This window comes from Pongo abelii, chromosome 10 (genome assembly GCF_028885655.2).
Source record: "Pongo abelii isolate AG06213 chromosome 10, NHGRI_mPonAbe1-v2.0_pri, whole genome shotgun sequence".
In the NCBI taxonomy this organism is placed as follows: Eukaryota; Metazoa; Chordata; class Mammalia; order Primates; family Hominidae; genus Pongo; species Pongo abelii.
In genome coordinates this window covers 13,202,515-13,216,425 of record NC_071995.2, presented here as the reverse complement: position 1 = coordinate 13,216,425, position 13,911 = coordinate 13,202,515, and the positions used below count along the sequence as shown (strand labels likewise).

Here is a 13,911-nt window from a genome sequence, read left to right as displayed (position 1 = left end):
TTTAAAAATTAGCCAGGCATAGTGGTTTGCACCTGTACTCCTAGTTACTTGGGAGGCTGAGGCAGGAGGATTACTTGAGCCCTGGAGTTTGAGACTGCAGTGAGCCATGATTATGTACTCCAGCCTCGGCGGTAGGAGACCCCATCTCATTAAAAAGGAAAAGAAAAGAAAATCTGTTGAAAGCTAGGGACCCACTCACAGAAAAACATGTATAAGCATATATACACAAAACTTTAGGGGGCTCTTAGACCTTCTGGAGCCCATCTATATACTCTCTAGGAATCCACACATCCTAGGCTAAGAACATTTGACTTAGGAACATTCAAAGGATCCTTGGAGATTAACAAAATTGTCAAAAACACTCTCTTCCTATTGGAAAAGGGAGCTGCTATATTACATACAAAATAGAGAATATTAAAACTGTTTTTGCTGGTGCAGCTGAAGCCATGCATATGCTCAGGCTTCCGAGGAAGTTTTCCCCTAGCGTCTTTCGCTGTGGCAAAAAGAAGTTCTGGTTGGCTCCCGGAGACCAATGTTAACTCCCATCAGCAAATCCAGAAGCTGATCAAACATGGGCTGATCATCTGCACGCCTGTGCCTGTCCATTCCCAGGCTCCTTGATGCCAGAAAAACCTTGGACCACCGGAAGGGCAGGCACCTGGGCATAGGTAAGCAAGAAGGTACAGCCAATACCCAAAGGCCAGGGAAGGTAACCTCGATAAGGAGAATGAGGATTCTGTGCCAGCTTCTTAGAAGATACTGTGAATCTAAGAAGACTGATTGCCACATGTATTACACTCTGTACCAGAAGGTGAAAGGGATTGTGTTCAAAAACAAGCGTATTCTCATGGAATTGTCCGCAAGCTGAAGGTAGACAAGTCCCGCAAGAAGCTCCTGGCGTACCAGGCTGAGGCCTACTGGCCTAAGACTAAGGAAGTGTGCAAACTTCATGACGAGTGCCTCCAGGCCAAGAAGGAGGAAATCATCAAGATGTTGTCCAAGGAGGAAGAGACCGAGAAATAAAGCTCCTCCTTCTTGTCTATACATAGTGGCCTCAGTAATTACATAGACCATTCAAATAAAACAGGCTTTTATCTGCTTGAAAAAAAACCCAACTCTCTAAAACCCAACCTTTTATGCTTAATTGCAAATATCCTCTTCATAAATCAGATCATGTACTAACTGCTTAAATCTTTTAGAATAGAATCTGAACTCCATACACTATAAGGTACTACATAATCTGGCTCCTGCCCACCCTTGTTTTATACTTTTGTGCCCCACTGGCTTCCTTTGGCTCTGGGAACACACCAACTCTCTACAAGTCACTCTGTTTCTGCTGAAGGGTCTTAGAGTGACCTGTTTTCTCTACCCTGACCACTTCCCCTGTTGCCATCCTTAAGGTCTCAGTTCAAATGTCCCCTCTTCATTTGAACTTCCCCCACCACCTTCACCCCTACCCCAAGTCATTCACTATCACCTCACCCAGTTTTTTTCCCTGTGTAGTCCATCTTGTCACAGTTCAGGCTGTGGTTTTTGTTTATTGCCTTATTGTCTTCTCTCTCCACTTGAATGTTAGTTTCATGAGATAGGGAGTCTTACCTATCTTATTTATAACCATATTCCCAGAGCTAGGTGCACTGCCTGACACATACGGGTAGTAGGCACTCAATCACTGTTTGTCAATGAATAAACTTCAGCCAGGGATGGATTAAGTAAGACCTTAAGAGGTTCTAAACACTAAGGATTATGGTGCTTCTCCCCCATATTTAATTCTAACTAGCAATTTTGGTGCTCCTTCCCCATATTTAACTCTTAACTAAAAAACAGTGCTAAACCACACACTTACATGTACTGAAGCAAAAATAGCTTCCTTCTAGATTATCTGATTGTAAACCTTGAACTCCCTGCCTTGCTGGTGCCCTAAGTGTATGTGCTCTTCCTCTGTCCTGGGGGAATCTAGCACTCACTCAGTCCTCTAGATGTGTTGGACACCGTTTTAGTTTAAGATTGCCTATGACTACAAAAAACCTTGCTGGGATATTGATGAAAATTATGTTAAATCTATAGATCAATTTGGGAAGAAATGACATCTTTATTGATTATTCCAATCCATGAATATAGTATGCCATTCCAATTATTTGTCTTCTTTAATTTCTTTCATCAGCATTTTATAATTTTCAGCACACAGATCTTGTACATGTTTTGTTAGATTTATATGTAAATATTTCACATTCTTTGGAGCAATTGTAAATGGTTCTGTTTTTAATTTCTGTTTCCACATATTTATTGTTAGTATGCAGAAAACCTTTCTTAGTAAAAGAAAGAAATGTACTCTTCGGTGAAGTAAACTTGTTTAGTGGTTTCCCCTTCATCTGCTGGGCAGGTAACAATCTATTTATCCTAACATTCAAGTACCTCCACAATGTGCCTCTGTATCTCTTAAATTTAACCTCATACCTAATTGCTAAATACCGATTTCTACTGCTGCTGGAAGGGTTTACTCTTCTCTCACCTGAATACACCTTACTCATTATTCATTCCACCTCCATGTCTTGGCTCATTGCCATTTGCCCTCTGGAATCTTCCCTCCACTGGCTTCTTCACTGCAAACTAAATCTGAACTATCCTTCAAGGATAAGGTCAAAACTCTTTATAAGGTGCCTTCCCTGATAATCCCAGCCTACATTGCTCCTTTTCTCCCCTGATTCTTTTTTTTTTTTTTTTTTTTTGAGATGGAGTCTCACTCTGTTGCCAGGCTGGAGTCTGGAGTGCAGTGGTGCGATCTTGGCTCACTGCAACCTCCGCCTCCTGGGTTCAAGTGATTCTTCTGCCTCAGCCTCCTGAGTAGCTGGGACTACAGGCGCCCACCACCACGCCCGGCTAATTTTTGTATTTTTAGTAGAGACGGGGTTTCACCATGTTGGCCAGGATGGTCTCGATCTCTTGACCTTGTGATCCACCCACCTCGGGACTCCCAAAGTGCTGGGATTATAGGCTTAAGCCACCACGCCCGGCCCCCTGACTCTTTTAACCAATATTGTACATCACTCAATCATTGATTTCGTTTTTAATGAGCTTTAATATACATCTTGTTTCCAGAAATAGATGAAATACCCTGAGAGGTTTCTATGATAGCTATGATGGCACCACATCATACATTACACAAACTTAATTGTGTAACTGAGGAAAGGGGAGAAACGTTTCAAGCCATGTCAGTTAAAGCAAGGTTACTGGAACTTTGGCATGCAAAGGGGATACCATTAATTCTCATGAATCTTTCCTCCAGGCAAGATCCATGCTCTGTACCACTAGTAAAAGGACTATCTTCTTCTTCCTTCCTAAAAATCCCAACACCTCCAACAAAGGTCTACAGTTAGATTTTTAGGGGTTTCCTGGTAGAGCACAAATAATCCCAAAGAAGCTGCAGTAACACCTCCTGGCCACCAGAGGACAGGGCGCAGTGGGAGAGATTTGCTTCCCCTAGCAGAAGTCTTCAAGAGGCCAGAGGCACAGGCTCAAAGTTGCTTCTCCATCTGTGGCCTTCAGGCTTTACCTACTACTGCCAGAGGTGCTAGGGTACCTCCCATCTTCAAATGGGCTTTTTTTCCCTCCTATAAAAGATGGGCCAGAAGTTCCCAGGGCCATACCCCGCAACACTAACCTTCAATGATTACCAATCATAAGGAATGCCCTTTAGTTGCAGGACTTAAAGGCAGAAAAGTAGTAACAGGGGTGTATTATCTTTCTAACCCACCCAAACCTGCTTATCGGTTCTTTTGCTAGTGGAAAAACGTGCTTTAGGCAGGGTGCACATGGATATCCCACAACAAACAGTGCCTTTAGGGTCTAGTGTCCCAATCCGGCACATTGTAAATGGAATATTTGAAGAGTTAGATTATTCCTACACATAAATTCTGGCTCATGGAGCAGTCCACTCGCAGGGTGCTTTTCCGTCATTAATCACATCTCTGTTATGTGATATCCACGTGAGTACTTCTCAGTAGAAGCAGCTTCATGCTCAAATGCTCAAAGAACATTGGAATAAAGCTCCAATTGTCCTATTCAGTGATTCCAAGTCCTGGTTTGTCACCACCTCAGGTCTCTCGGTTTCCAAAGTGCGTAATGTCATCTCAAAACAGAGATTTTAATGAATTCAAATAATAAAATGCACGAGGTATGTGGAGTTAAATCAACAAGGGTTTTGTACCTCTCAAGAGGCGGTTAACCCCTGGTCTTATTTAAAGATGTTTCTGCGCTGCCTCCAGTAGAAAACATTTTTAAAGAAAATGTAGGCTGCTTATCCTTGTATTTGTAAATATAAGCAAAGTAAAATAATGTAGGAACATTTATGTGGGGGCTTTCAACCATAAACATATAGATAGCTGAATGCCTGACAACAGTAGTGTGATTTTTCTTGAAGTACCTGTAACTTCTCTCCTGAGAGATGGCAGAACCTTGCCTTTTGCATTCGCCAGACTTTTTACAGAGCGATTGTAATTCTCTCAAATCAGTGTTTGCGTTTTTTGACGTTGGTGAGGCAGCTGGAAACAGCTCAAGGAGGAGGGAAAGGTTCTGCGTCTGGGTGAGGAGAAAACCCTCCGATACCTGTTGGGGCGCAGCACTGGAGGCGGACACCTCGGCCCGGGGGTCGGGGCCGCGAGCCCGGGGTGAGGGCGGGCGCGCGGGCGCCGAAGGAGGAGGAGGAGGAGGAGGGGGAGGAGGCCGCGGGGCCGCCTTCTCTGGCAGCTCCGGCTCCTCCCGGCGGCGCCCGCGGAACCTGCCTCAGAGTCGCCGGACTCTGGAAGGGAACATGACCTGACCCCTCCCCGAGCGGCCGGAACGAGGAGCGGAGCCGCGCTCTGGGCTCGGGCGGCCGCGGGATGGGCGGGCGCGCGGCCCCGCCCGGCGCCCAGCGCCCTGCCCTCGCCTGTCTCCTCCTTTCCCCGGGGCTCCGCTGAGTTCATTCACTGGGATTGGTTTCAAGTGACGCCATCTCTTTATTTTTAAACCAATGACCTCATCCGCGCTTGAAGTTTCCTGACCAGCGACTCTTTCTCTTTCCCCCAACCCCCCACCCCACCCCCCCGCCTTTCCCCCTCTTTCTATGTATCAGTGTTTGGGGGGCTTTAATCAGTTTTTAAACGATTATTACCACCTCTCCCTCTCCCCCAACCCCCCCTTTCACAACGCGGCCCCCCACCTTTACCTCCCTAAGTTCTTCATGTCTTTCGACATTTTTTTTTGAAGGCTGATTGGGGGGGAGGGTGGAAGAGAAAGAGTGAAGAAAAGTTGCGAGCGTCTCCTCTCTTCCTAAGCTTCCCGCCCCCACCCACCCCTCAGAGAAGGAGAAGATAATATAGTGAAAAGAAGAGGAGGAGGAAAGCGACGGGACGGGACGCGAGCGGGAGCGCAGCCGCCCTCTCGGCTCCGCGGCGGCGCCTCGCAAGCCCGGGAGGCGAGGGGGGCCCGAGGGGAGACGCCGTGACAACTTTCGTTTCCTTCTGAGGGAATTGAGAGGTCGGCGGCCCCAAAAGTAAGTGGCCTTGGCGGGCCGCGCGGGGTGTGCGGGCGGGAGGGTGCGGGGCCCGGGGCGCCCTCCCGCCCGGCCGCATGGACGCTCCGCAGCGCGCCCCGACTCCCGGTGCCGGGCGCCGCGCTCTAGCCCCGCCGGCTCTGCCTTCCCGGGCGTACCGGCCACCCTTTCGGCAGGCGGCGTGGGGGCGACCGCGGTCGGGAGCCGCAGGAGCGTTTGAAGTGGGGGTGTAGGCCTGGCCAGAGGCTGGCCGGAGCGGGAAGGGGGCGTGCGGCCGGGCGCGGGGTCGCAGTGGGTGCGCTCCCGGCCGCTGCGCCGCGCTTGGACCGGGCCCCGCCGAGAGGAGCGGCCGCCGCGGGACGCGGCACCTTTGCGGGCGAAGCTGCTCACTTCCAGGCGCGACTGTTACACAACACGCCTGCCAAGTGGGGCCCTGGCCTGACTGTTCCCATTATCCCCAATTCGCCTTTGGTGTAAGCAGCGAGGCCACCTGGGTGGTGACGGTGCTGCTTTCTTCAACCAACCAACCAAAAAAGCCCTCAATTTTCGGACAAGGGCTCGGGTCTTGGCGTTGGGGGGCCCGACGCCTAGTGACTTCTTTATTTACACTAGCTGCAAAACGTGAGAAATCAAAAAGCCCAGGGTCTGTGTATCACGTGTAGTTTCATGTAATGAAACACCACAGAGGGAAATATTTTCAGATGCTGGGTTTATTTCCTAAAGAATACCAATAATGAACCAGAGAAAATGCAAGTAGATCTGAAAATGAATGGATACTGCAAAATCCTAAAGAAATTTAGGAAATATCAACTGCAAGGATTCTTGGCGTTTTGAAGTCGTGGGTGTCTCAGATTGGAGAAAGCACACCTCTAACCAGCCTGTGATGAATAAGGTGGGGAGGAAAAAAACCTGTTGCATAATCTCATTTGCTGTGGGGTTTGCTGTGCCGTCCCCTTGAACCAAAGGGAAGTGAGTTAAGATGCAGGGTTTTAAAACTCTCTGAAGTTTTTATTTACCCAGTGCTCTGGCTGCCACTTCTGTTTTAAAAGATTATAAGTAAATACTCTGCTCTTTCAAGTGAACCAAACCTATCAAACCTGTTTAGAAAATAAACCAGGTATGTTTCTTTCTCTTCTTTCTTTTCCGCCTGTGTGTGTGTGTGTGAAATTTACCATCCATGCAAAAGTTTAGGACTAGTGTTTGGGGAACTGAGACTGTCAGAAAAATGCTTCTTTATGCCACTCACCTTATGGGGCTGATGGAGAGTCCACGTAAAGGATAACCGTTTCCTCAAAGGATTTATGCTGTTTCATCTCCATCAAGAAAAGGGCTTTTTAAAGTTAAGGTAAAATTTTAAAAGATTTCGTACCAATTGAATTAATTACTCTTTAATGCTTACTTTTCCTTGAGAATCACATATATTGGTGGATACCACTTGGGAGGCTCGTGGAGTCTATTTGGTGAAGGCAGCAGCTTGGAGAAGTAAAATGAAAAGCAGAATGTATGGCTTTGTGTAGGGATTTTAGTAAAAATGTGAGTAGGCACGGTGAAAGGTTTTTGTTTTTTAAAATTGTGGAATTTACTGAGTTTGAAGACAGTGTGGAAAGTTGCATTAAAGTTTTTTTTTAATTTGGCTAACATTTACAGTCTTATGTAAAAATATAGGCTAAATAACACCAGCCCAAGAGTTGGATTTTAGGTAAAATAATGTTTACACTTATCAAAATTCTACATGGGGGAAAAATTAGAAATGAGTTTATTTTGAATTTTGTTAGTGTGAATAGTGTATTGAAAATAACTCGGTTCAAGTACTATAAATGTACATTCAGATAAACGTAAACTGTGGTAATTACTTTTTTTTTTTTTTTTTTTTTTTTTTAGTATTAACCTCTGCTATATCAGCAACTCAAAGTAAAATATCTCATTTGGCTTGATTATAGTGCCAAATGATCATAGTGCATGATTATGGAGGGGGCTAGGAACAGAACTGCAGAATTATCCAGTTTTGCTCCTTTTTCAATTTAGAATGCCCTATCCTTTCGTTCAGTTTGGTGATTGTAAGTGTGTACCTATAAAATAAAAATAGACATGTAAAATTGGGGGTTGGAGTCTTTGGGCCAAAAGCTTAATGGCAGTAACTGAGAAGGCAGCAGAAGAGGAGGCACTGTTACCCCAGTTCTTTTCCTTTTTCCTACACATTTAAAAATTATTTGTGGGACAGTTGAGAGTGGAAGTGAGGCTGAGATGGGAGTGGGGAAGAGTAGGTGTGAGAAGGATGCAGAGTTTAGGTAGGGATCAGAAGAAGAGGCAGAATTTATGTGTTAGTGTGTTTTGATGCTATTTTCTGTAAATGCCTGGACTGGGAATTTAATTTCATACAGTTTTTAGCATATGGGATTAATATATTGATGAAGCAGACTTATATAGCTGTCTAGTATTAAATTTTTTCAATTTTCAGTTAATCCTAAAAATCCTACTAAATATAATTTGCTAGAATTACCAGTGTAATAATTTATCCTAGAACTCCCAAGTTTTCCTAGACAAAAATAATTTTCTGCTTTGTGTTACCTGAACTAAAAATTTCACTGGACATTCAGTGTTTTTAAAATGCATTAAGTTCTCAAGCAAAATGTACTTTAGTTTGAAGAAGTAAATTAATATAGGGTGAACTGATTTGGATCAGAATCCCAAGAAAATAAGGAGATAACTTAGAGGAAACAAAACAGATTTTATGACAGATTTCAACAGATGAAAGAAACTAGTTAAAAAGATTTCACAGGAAAAACCATAGTTGATGCTTGATAGGCTTTAAAAGAAATTTACTGATAATTTAAAACTGAGATATTCACTATCATAAAAGAAAATCCGAATGTTGGCTTAAACAAAAACATAATTAGGAAAATAAGTCTAGCCCAAAGCTACATATGATAAATTCCAAAGCCAGATGTCAATTTTTTTTTCTGATTTTCTTGTGTTGTAGACAATCTGTTATTTGTATGCATTTCATTATCCTTGATGATCAAGGGTTGGCTATGTGAAGAGAGGTTCATAAAGGTTGGCTGAATTTAAGGAAGCAAGCTCAGGCTTTAAGAAGAGCTGGCTCTTCTACACAAATGGATTGAGACAGGGAGTTAGAATTTTAATCGAATAAATAACTGTAGGAAACAGTGGCTCAAAAGAAGGATGTAAGACAGATTACCTTGGACAGGTACAAAGAAATAATAAAAGCTTGCCAGGAGTATGATCAGTAAGGAAGGGAACAGAATACATCTTGTCATGAAAGGAAAGAGGAATAAATGGAAAAATGCCCTCTGATACCTCAGCAACAAGAGAGAGGAATGAAACTTCACGCCCTTCTTGATTGGGGTTAGAAACATCATTATAGATATTGCCACAGAGTCACAAGATTTTTTATTACATTAAAAAATGTAGGCCAGGCGTGGTGGCTCATTCCTATAATCCTAGCACTTTAAGAGGCTAAGGCAGGAGGCTCACTTGAGCTCAGGTGTTGATAACAGCCTGGGCAACATAGACCTTGTTTCCACAGAAAATCAAAAAATTAGCTAGGTATGGTAGTAGTACGCAGCTGTGGTGCCGGCTACTTTGGAGGCTGAAGTGGGAGGATCTCTTGAGCCTGGGAGGTCAAGGCTGCAGTGAGCCATGATGGCACTGCTGCGCTCCAGCTTGGGCAACAGAGCAAGACACCGTATCAAAAAAAAAAAAAAAACATATATAATCTTGAGGGATAGTGACTGATAGGGTAAATTATGAGCATTACTTACAATTATATGAGAATGTAACATTTAAAATTGTCAGAAATGAAAATAAAGAGGGATTCACTGTAATATCATGGCCTATTTTGAGTTATTTGAAAGGGAGGGATACATTATAAACTGAAATTATTAACTGAATTTCTGGATTAACTACTGATAGGAATCAAGCAAAAACATTTGTTAACAGTATGCTGTTTACATGTGCTGAGATGGATTCCAAAAGTTGGGGACACTGGCCCATGTTATGGAGAACAGGATTATAAGAATTTTAAGGCAGATACATACATATGCAAAGATAATTACCAGACAGCTGGCAAGTGCCAAATTCAGGTATAAAAGAGAAAGAGGGCTGAGGGAGGTAATCTTCATAGAGATAGTAGAATTTGACCCTGGCCTTAAAGATTGGTTAACATGTGTATGGAGAGAGGGAAGTGGGGGAGGTCAAAGGCGGAAGGTGTTCACCCATCTCATTCAGCAAATTTATGCTGAGCCTCTACCAAGTGCTAGACCCTGACCATACAGTAGAAAATAAGAGAAAGTTTTTGCCCTTACGTAACTTAACATTCTAGTGGGAGAAGACAGGACAATAAACAAGAAAGACAATAAACAAGTAAACAGTACATTAAAAAAGTGATGTTAAATATTGGTAAGTAGTAAAGGTAATGATCAGGGTCGATAAATTGCACTTATTCTGTGAATCACTTGCTTTGCCTATGATAGTCTAATGAATAGTCTTCATGTTATAACTTTTTAATATTCATGTGCAGTCCAAATGAATTTGAATAAAAATCTACACATTAACCAGCTTTTAAAAAAAGAAACGTGAATTAAAAAGAAACCTATGTGACTTTTTTTTAGGTCAAAGCATGGAAACTGAGTTTTTTTTTTTTGAGACGGAGTCTTGCTCTGTCGCCAGGCTGGAGTACAGTGGCGCCATCTCAGCTCTCTGCAACCTCTGCCTCCCGGGTTCAAGCGATTCCCCTTCCTCAGCCTCCCAAGTAGCTGGGACTACGGACGTGGGCCACTGCACTCGGCTAATTTTTTTTTGTATTTTAGTGGAGACGGGGTTTCACCATGTTGGCCAGGATGGTCTCGATCTCCTGACCTTGTGATCCATCTGCCTTGGCCTCCCAAAGTGCTGGGATTACAGGTGTAAGCCACCACGCCTGGCCAGAAACTTTAAATTTTTTTTTTAATGCCTTGTTAATGTATCCACAGTTCTTTTGCTGCCATTTGCTAAGAATCTCATGTTTTTTTACAATGAGATTAATATCATTGTTTACTGTTCAGTTAGGTTTTTCACGTATTGGGCTATATTCTTAGGTTAGACTCTCTGTTAGGAACAATAATCACCATAGTGTCATAAAGTGAAGCTAAATTCCAAAGATTGTTTTGTATGGAAACATACAAAAGAAAAGATTTACAGACAATAAACTGTTAGGCTTAATTACCAATAGGTAAAATAGGGTAAGGGATGACACCTGTTCAGCTCTTGTCCCTATGGCATATTTTTCCTGTATTACTACAAATAGTAAAAACCTGAAGCAAAAATGTTCCAAAATGGGGAAGTCTCGATCTTTCCTGTAGTTATTTGACTGCCAGGTTTGTTTTGTTATTGTTTAGAAGATGTCTTTCATAGTGGTCAACTAAAAACTGATATTATCAGGAGCTATTTCATGTTTTGGGGCACATTTTGTTCTTCTGAAGCATTCTTTAAGAAATATGTGCCCTTCACTCTTTTTGCAGTTTTTAATTTTTTTTTTTTTTTTTTAAATTAAAGATGGGGTCTGTCTCTGCCACCCAGGCTGAAGTGCAATAGGGCAATCATAGTTCACTGTAGTCTCAAACTCCTGGGCTTAAGCAGTCCTCCTGCCTCAGCCTCCCAAGTAGCTGAGACCACAGGTGCATGCCACCACACCCGGCTAATTATTGTTATTTATTTTTATAGAGATGGGGTCTTACTTTGTTGCCCAGGCTGGTCTCAAACTCCTGGCTTCAAGCAGTCTTCCTGCCTTAGTCTCCCAAAGTGCTAGGATTACAGCCGCAAGCCACTGTGACCAGCAAAACTTTTTTATAGGTGAAATTGAGGTAAAGGATTTTAAAAAGGGTTGATATTAAGTATGTCTATCGAACCAAATCCCTCAAGAATTATTCTGTATGCACCTAACCAATTTTCATCTACAAAATGCTTGAGATAAACCTATGGGAAACAATTTTAATACAGGGTAGGAAATTCTTTAGTGCTCTCTTGATTTCCTCCTAAACTAAATGCTTAATTTATTTAATTTTTTTCAATTTTTATTTTTTTGAGACATAGTCTTACTCTGTCACCCAAGCTGAAGTGCAGTGGTGTAATCACAGCTCACTACATCCTTGACCTCCTCAGTTCAAGGGATTCTCCGACCTCAGCCTCCCAAATAGCTAGGACTATAGGCATTTGCAACCATACCTAGCTAATTTTTTATTTTTTATGGAGACAGGGTCTTGCTACGTTGCCCAGCTAGTCTTGAACTCCTGGGCTCAAGCAGTCCTCCCACCTTGGCCTCCCAAAGCATTGGGATTACAGGTGTGAGCCATCATGCTTGGCCTTAATTTAGAAAAGAATTATAGCTATAAATGCTGTGGGTCTGTGGTATGTGTAATAAAAGTTAATCTGACTTGTGCTCCTCAAAAATATTTGGGAAAGACAGAAGAATTCAGGTTTGTTTTAATGTCTGTGTATGTTGGGGTGGGGCAAATTGCGTTTATAGAAAAAAGATAAATTGTAATGGTATGGCAAGATAATTACTATTTAATATATCCATTATTTCTCTTAAAATAAATGGGGAAAGATGTGTAGAGAAGTATGTGCTACTTATAGTGTGCGTTGTATACTAGTTTTTTAAGTACACAATTTATATCCTAGGATAGTAGAGTAGGCTTTTGATAAATGTTTGCTGAATAATTTCAATCAGTTCTTACAACTGTTGCTTTTTATAGCAGTTCCATTATATCTCTAGCTTAGAGTACTGTGTTTTGAGCTTTGAGTTGCAGTTTGCAAAGGGTCGACTTACAGTCTTGGGCACGGACTCTTGTTTGAGCCATATGCTCACTCTAGAATGGAGTCTCTGACCTCACCTCCAGCTCTGACCCTGTGGCTGACCTGACTTCTTCTTTTCCAAAATGATGGGTGGTTGTTTCCAGTCACCTTTTTCGGCTCATAATGTAACAGCTCCTTCCCTCCCTGAGCAGCTGAGCTGTGTGCTCTTTGGATTACTTCTCAGAATACTAAGGTATATGTATCGCCATGCTGGCTTATTTTGCAGTGGGTTTATTTTTTGTTGTTGTTTTGTTGGTGGAGAAGAAAATTCCTCGAGAAGATAGTTCTTGACTTGTTTTGTAAACTGTACATGGTATATGAAGCATAGTAGTATTTCCTCTTCCTTCTTAGCTTTAGTTAAACATCTTGAGTTCACTTGAAAAAGAATTGGTAAGAATGATGTTTTGATAATACCCACCAACCAAAAACTAACAAAGACTTTTTTTTGAGACAGTTGGGAAACTTGAAAATGGAATATATATTAGGTGATGTTTAATAGTCACAACCATAATGTTTTCAGCTATAATAGTGGTATTGTGGTTATGTTAAAATATTTTCATGTGTTAAAAATACATATGGATGTACTTATAGGCAAAATAAAATGATGCGTAATATTCGTTTTAAAAAACTTCAGGATGGGCACAAACACACAGAAGTGGGAAATGAATAAAAGAGTATTGGTAAATTTTTGAAAATTGTTGAAGCTGAGTAATGGGTAAGTTGGGGTTTGTTATTTTCTGTACATTTGTGTATATTTGGAAATGTCCCTAATAATGAGTTAAAATATATAACCAATTATAACTGTAGGGTAAGAAATTAAATGCAATAAAATTGTGTTGTTGGGTTGGGTGTGAGGGTTCATTCTTGTGATCCAGTACTTTGGGAGGCTGAGGTGGGAGGATCGCTTGAGGCCAGGAGTTTGAGACCAGCCTAGGTAGCATGGTGAGACTCTGTCTCTGCAAAATAAAATAAAATAAAATAATGTGCTTGGACATTTGAGCTAATTGGCTAATCAAAAGTCTGCACTTGGCTTTTTTTTTTTTGGAGACCCAGTCTCACTCTGTTACCCAGGTTGGAGTGCAGTGGCGCAGTCTCAGCTCACTGCAACCTCTGCCTCCTGGGTTCAAACGATTCTCCTGCCTCAGCCTCCCAAGTAACTGGGATTACAGGCATGCACCACCACACCAGCTAATTTTTGTATTTTTAGTAGAGATATGGTTTCACCATGGTGGCCAGGCTGGTCTCAAACTCCTGACTTCAAGTGATCCGCCTGTCTTGGCCTCTCAAAGTGCTAGGATTACAGGCGTGATTCACTGCTGCTGGCCTGCACTTGGCATTTTCTATAAGTTCTGTTTTTAGTAATAAAATTTTAAGAATAAGGAAAATTTCAGACACATCATAAGAGGCCAGGCTCGGTGGCTCATGCCTGTAATCCCAGCACTTGGGGAGGCTGAGGTGGGCGGATCACTTGAGGTCAGGTGTAGACCAGCCTGGGCAACATGGTGAAACCTTGTCTCCACAAAAAA

General features: G+C 42.5%; 1 protein-coding gene and 1 pseudogene across 2 annotated transcripts in view; both read left to right on the top strand.

The window, feature by feature from the left end:
• Nucleotides 1–232: 232 nt before the first annotated feature.
• On the top strand, nt 233–1,046 carry LOC100460160 (large ribosomal subunit protein eL19-like; annotated as a pseudogene).
• Nucleotides 1,047–4,783: 3,737 nt separating this feature from the next.
• The window catches only part of DUSP16 (dual specificity phosphatase 16), an 88,710-nt gene continuing 79,582 nt past the window's right edge, over nt 4,784–13,911 (top strand). The window contains exon 1 of one of the 2 annotated variants that reach the window (XM_024256526.3): nt 4,784–5,533. The gene's annotated coding sequence lies outside the window, so the exon portion shown is untranslated. Of the gene's footprint in view, nt 5,534–5,843; nt 6,651–13,911 lie in introns of those variants that run through there. The other variant, XM_054526855.2, reaches the window with a different exon arrangement.